Below are 6,652 nucleotides of genomic sequence, written 5' to 3' on the forward strand. Positions count from 1 at the left end.
GTATTATGTGCAACGATGCTTTGTACTTTTCTACCGAAAAATTGAGCTTCTACTTTTATTCAGAAGCCTTTCGATGAACGGAACTCAATTCGAAATCCATTAATAGCAATCAACGGTGAAATTTTTCAAACTTCCATCGACTTTGACCCATTTCTCAAAAGCGCTTACGTCAATTTTAGATATAATAGGAGCCGAGTTTAAAATAAATGTAATCGAGGAAACCGAAGCGAGAACAGTGCGACTCCATTTCCCAATCAGTTTTGATTTATATTCCTTCGAGCCGTAGTTTGACAAAATTGCTTCCCTTCGCTCGCAGACCGTCCAAGAACGGAATCGTCGAAGGTAATTCAACATCGGTATCGAGCTTTTTTTTGTGTCGTCATAAAACGTACGTAGCAACCGAAGCGGCAGAAAATTTCACCTGTAAAGAGTTAGATCGCAATTAAAAACTTTAACGCTCGTAACGCATTTATTGTTCGTATTTTCTTCCTTAGCAAGGAATTAAATTATATTGCCACGGTGTCCTACGTGACTTCTTCGTTTTATTGTTTTTCGTGCCATTGAAAGAACGAAGCAAATTGCATGGCGAATTGTTCTATTTCCTGTCTCGACTCGTTTACTTCGAAGCGAATGATTATTTACTAATTAGAATCTACACTTATTTATTTACTTTTTACTTTCTTAACTAGATGTTTAATTTTCTAGGCGTTCACTTCGTTTTTATTTTAGGTTTTTTCTTTTATAAATTACGCTTAGGAACGATAAAACAATATATATCTTCCTTTCGTTGATTCTGCTGCGTTTCTGACCGAAGGCACTCGAAAAAATCGAAGAATATTAAAAACCCGTGTGGTTGTCAAATATTGACCGATAGTATGCTTCCCCTCTATTATACATACATCTTCCATGACAGGTAGGAAAGCGAAACAAAAGCTGAAAGCAGTTTATTCGTAACGTAAAAAGATCTCGCTTAAAGGTGTTTATGTTGCGAGACTGTTATCCACTACAACTAACGAAGATGCTCACCTCTAAGATACATTAATCCTCTTATGCAAGAGTCGGAGCTTCGAAGAAGACTTCATCGAGGTCGTTGAAGAACTCTGCAGAACACCGCGCACAAACAAAATCTACGAAATCAATTAGTCTCGAGTGTCTTTTTCGACTGTCCAGTAAATAGAGTTTCTGCCTAGCGTTACTTAACCCAAAGCATTTCGATATTTTCGGAGCTTCTCTACGCCGAACATTAGAGACCCGTGACTTTCTATGGAGAAGTGGTCAGCTTGGACTTTCTGGTCAAAATTAGGACTATTCTAGCGTTATCGAATCCAAAGGATTTCGAAATTTTCGGAGGCTTCCTACACCGAGCATCGGAGTTTCTTTGCCGTGACTTTCGACGGGGAAGTGGTCAGTAGCTCAGTAGTTGCAAGTGCATCGGCTGCACCGGTGCGTTGGGGCCGTCAGGGTGACGCCGGTGCCGAGGAGAGGCGCAGAACGTGTTCGATCGACCCACGAACGCGGCCCGTGGCCTCACACTGCGACAGAGTTCACTTCAGTCGCTGTTTGGCCATCGAGCGCGCCGAGTCGAGTCGGGACGATTCGCGCTCTGTCGCTTATCGTTCCTCGCGAACCCTCTTGTGACAGCCGATCCACGATCGTCGTTTATCGCAACGATCGCGTCGTCGGAGCTTGTGCCTAACATCCTTGTGTCTCTGTTCATCGTAAACGAGACGCGAGATCGTTTCGTTTCGCGATTTTCCGCGCGCGAAAGGTCTGTCTCTCTCTCAGTCGCTCCAGGACACATGGGCTCCCAACACGAGGGATGGAGGAGTTAGCGTGATGCACCTTACAGGTAACTTTAGCATCCTCTCTCTACGAGATCTCTTTTGAATTAAACACACGATTTGTAGTTCGTTTACTATGGTACAGATATCGAAATTATCAATTTTCTTTTATTTGTTGATTATTTTAAGAGAGAAACAAGTCATTCGTCTACCATTCGGTGGACAAATACTTTTAGCGACATGTTGAAATTAATTTATGTGATTTTTGGTTGTTTTTTTGACACTTTTATGTAAGTCCTTGGTTTCTGTTACACCCGTTAACTTAACATTCAGGCTCTTGTTTATTGTTTGAGCATGAATTATTCAATTTATATTTAATGTCTGAAGTAAGGACGAAAGTAGAATTCATAATTATCAATGAAATGTTATATTTATAAAAAGAATTTTTACTGATGTAAAAGCAAAGACGATATTAAAAATAATATAGTTGGAAATAATATTAAAAGGAAGATTAATCGATAGATTAAAGAAACACACAAAATCACTGATTGCCATACTTAAAGAGAAAAAGAAATAATAATTAATTTTTGTTATGACTCTATGTTTTTTTTTTTTAAATTTGTTTGTTTAGTTGCGGGATTGGGGGTGGGGTGTGCGATATAGTTTTGTTGCTGTCGACAGCGCGTATGTTCGCGAGCGTCGAGTGGAAAGGAATGGGATCAACGAGACGTGCGCAGCAACAAAAAGTATTGAAAATTCAATCTGCTAACGAGGAAATTTATTTTAGGAAAGCAATTGGCAGATCGCTGGGAGAGATAATTTTTCAATCATTTTTGGGATTAACGTTGCGTTCGATCATCCCTATTTTGGATTTTAATCTACAAAGAAGTATCAAGTTCTTGTGTAAATACTATTAATTAACATGTTACACGAATAAAGTTGAAACTTGTGTTTGTTTATATACTTCATTTATTACTAAGTATGCAATATGTTATCCAAGTAGTTATTTTTGTAAACAAATCAATCGCAATTGATTTCAATTTGCTGGAATATGGTCTCGATTATGAGAAAAGTAAGATTCTAGACAAACTTTGTTGCATCGTTAAGCTTTTCCCATTACTAACTTTTTTCTAATTTTAACTAGATCTTCTATCGGAGTCTATTCGATCGATATTTATTTAAAATTAGACAAAACTTAGTTATACATTATTTATTAGTTTATGTTGAACTAGTTTCATGGATGGTTAAAATGCAATTGCTGTTTCAATAAGATGTTTTATCTGTCCCTTGTCGCCAGACTGGATTAACGTCGTTGAATGATTGACCTTGATCACTAGATGGCAGCCGAGATTTAGGGATACAGTGTAGTATATGTCAGACGTGGCAACTGCTTGTAAAAGTGTCTCATTTAATTTGAGCTAACTGAACGATATTTTTAGTTTTTCTTTCCGTTTCTAATATAATGCAATTGATTTTTCTTTTTCTTTTAATTCACTTCAAAGGTTTTGCAATGTTAAAGATTTGTTTGGGTAGCATATGCTTGCTCTACTTTTTCATCGTCCTTATTGCGAAATCTTGCTATGCACGTACGATCACGTTTATAAGCCGAGCTATAAATCTACAAAGTTTACCATGTCAAGATATACTTATTGACTTTCTGCTCAAACTACACTCTATGCGAGGGGTATAAACGGAAAGCAGAAAATTGTCAGCAATATGTAACGCGCAGCGTATGAAAATTTCATCGTCGCAAAAGTTTGTAAATGACATTTTATGTGACGCACTTATTTTCACGATCTTCATTTCGAAGCGGCCGAAATGCCTAAAATATTTGACAATTTGATCGAGAGATATTTATACGGTTCAAGAGTTCCTCGTTAAATCGTGCAATCATTACTGGGGCGTATTTTCAACTTTGCTCTTCGAATCCAGCAATTACCGTAACGGTTCGACTTGTTAATTAAATAATAATAGCCAGAAGTAATTAATGGCTGTGGTGTGGCTTGTTTCCGCAGGCGTCACGCATTCAATGTTTCGGCGTACGATATCGAACGAGACTCAACCTTGGTACTTGAAAAGTCAGGAATAATGAAATCCTACTTATTACATTTGCAACAGTATGTGCCACGTGCGTGTAAAAAGTTGAAATTTGAAAAGGAACTTGGCTTTATTAACGAAGAATTTCCTACCACTGTTACAATTTAAGGTCGAATTGGATCAGCTTTGACGTCAATATCAAATGAACGGGACGTTTCAGTACTAAAAATCTTTTTGGTATTCAAGCATAGCTCTTCGGTTGAAAGACGCGACCTTTTCATATTTTAATTGAATTCTCGTCGATTTGAAGCCTGTATAACAAACATTAATTCTCGCAATATGAATGAAAAAAATGAAAGCAATCATCATTGAATCCAGATGCAAAGAGGGTGACGTTGCTCAAATTGCAAAACATTGTTTCGACTGATATAGATACATAATTACGTCGGTTCTCCGAACGATACACTCCGCATATTAAGTTTCTCACTATCGAAAGCACGTGAAACAATGTTGATCGACTGTAGCCGCGTTCTGGCGAATGTGTGACGCGTAAATAATAGAGGAGGCGGCGGCAATCACGCGACCCAACGTGCAGTTCGCCATGGTATTAGACTGGTGTAGAAACAGCAAACATCCTTGCAAGTTCAAAGGCCTGCTCGCGCGAGCCTCTGTATGTAGATACACGAGCGTGTTTGGGTTTACGCTTTGCATTTGTGTGGCCGTGTAATTCCATTTTTTAATCAGACGATGGATCAGCGATCGATGGCAATTTCGAGCGAGTTCTCATTCCGCGGGGAATTTTAAAGTGTGCCCGATGGCAGTTCATCAACTTCGCGGAGTTTGCTCTCTTCGCGAAGTAGGATGACGGTTCGTGCAACGTTCCGTGGACAAAATTATTTAGTAGACACGAAAATACATTCCTGTTGTGGTTTTTCAGTTGCTGCACAAGCTATTTCTACGGCGAATCGATCACGTTTGAACTTCTATGCGAGGGATTTTTGTGACATTGGATTATCCTGTAGTCTACTTGAAATTAAGGGTGGTTCGCGTCATGGTTGTTTTAGTTTTGTGAATATTTTAAAGATGCAAGTCCTCGAAGTTTTGGGCGAATAAGGCAATATTACAAGTACTCCATCGCCAATAATATTTAATTATCTTTCCTACGAAGTAAACTTTGTTCAGCATACTACACACGGTGTATAAATAAATCGAGGTTGCTGATCGACCATTGTTCAGGAAAGTGGATATGCGAGGGCTTAAAATAACGTGTCGATGTTAGAATAGACTTTTTTCTTATTGACGCAAAGATAGGCTGTATAGTAAGTATTCTTGTCATCGATTAATCGAGAAGATGTTAGCGTAGCTTCGATTGGTTTTACAGGAAATTGAGTCTGGGATGTGGAGTTTAGATAATTTTGTTGGACTTTTGTTGATTTTTTTGGTCTTTCGTTGAACGTTTTGACGCTTTTAAGTTGATGTAAATCTGTACAATTGCACATTGTGCGGTTAATGTAAAAAATATGAGGAATTTATCATGACCAAAAGTATTTGCGGATATAGGAGACTTAGCAAACAATAATCCCGAGGTTCGCGTGCAATATCGCGTTAACATCCGTGCCAGAGTATTACAGTTGTTCAATGGTATCAACGACGGTTTTACAAGTATTTTCGCGAAACCAAACGGTTCACTGGGTTACGTAAATGTCGACGCAGCAAATACGACTTGGACAAGTTGTACATACAAGTGCTACAAACGGAGTTCAGAATCCAGAATGTGTTCAGCATTGATTGCAACTGTATAAAAAAGTAACACAAACTCTTCTTGGTAAATTAGAAAATTTTGTTAACCTTGCAACGTGCAACGATAAGGAAATTTCAGGTTTAAATTCCAATTAGAGTTGTCGGCTTTAACAGCTTAGCAATGGAACAACTTTCATAGCAAGAATAGAGGAATTTCAGGTTTAAATTCCAATTATCGTTGTCGATTTTAAGATTTCATTCGCAACGTTTTCTTCCCCGACGTCTTTGCGAAATTCTGACCGTTTGCAGAAAGTTTAATTGGTCTCTTGGAATGTGTTTTACATTGTGGGAATAAATGTCAGTATTCGAGAACTCGTTACCACGTTCGCTGCAGTAGGAAAATATATGTATGTCGTGTATTCGTATCGTGCCTTCGTTTCGTGCGAGCCATATTTCATTCAACCTTCCTAATGTGCTAAAACGATATCTGCATCTGAAATGTAATTTCGTTGGAAAATAATCTAAGAGCCTACTTTTCCGATATTACAACGTATACTTATCGAGTAAGAAGCGTACAAGAACGAGCAAAGAGGTGGAGAGAAAATTCTCTTTGGTCAAGCAACGAGTCTTCTGGATAAAAAAACAATTGTTTAAGAGTATTTAACAATAATTATAAAGTAGAAAGTATTTATAGTAATTAGAAAGTAGAAATTACGCTCTTCAATTTGCATTTTGTTAGAATCAAATCGGACGATTCCTCGCTGAGTTATGCCACCTCAAAGTTTCTTGTTTTCGACAATAATAAATGACTGACAGACGCAGCGGCCTACAGCGTCCTTGCTAGGTCTATGTAATTCCGAGAATAGTAGTAAACACTGGAGTGTTTCCTGGACGGAACACCTCTCTAAATTCCGAGAAATAATACTAAACATTGTAATATTTCCTGACAGGAAAACTCCTCCAAGTTCTTTGCGAGATATACGAAAGTATCTATTTTTCCTTTCGACCGATTTAGATGAAACTTGGTACACAAAGGTTTTTGGGGTTGCTGATTCCAAATCCGAACTAAAAATTTACAAATTCAAAATGGCGGA

The 6,652-nt window shown here is 38.1% G+C and overlaps 1 protein-coding gene across 1 annotated transcript in view; it reads left to right on the forward strand.

Moving 5' to 3' along the window:
- The first annotated feature begins 1,525 nt into the window (after positions 1–1,525).
- Positions 1,526–6,652, forward strand: part of LOC128875016 (uncharacterized) — a 14,069-nt gene continuing 8,942 nt past the window's right edge. The window contains exon 1 of the mRNA XM_054120293.1: positions 1,526–1,849. The gene's annotated coding sequence lies outside the window, so the exon portion shown is untranslated. The remainder of the gene's footprint in view (positions 1,850–6,652) is intronic.

Source organism: Hylaeus volcanicus, chromosome 4 (genome assembly GCF_026283585.1).
Source record: "Hylaeus volcanicus isolate JK05 chromosome 4, UHH_iyHylVolc1.0_haploid, whole genome shotgun sequence".
Lineage (NCBI taxonomy): Eukaryota > Metazoa > Arthropoda > Insecta > Hymenoptera > Colletidae > Hylaeus > Hylaeus volcanicus.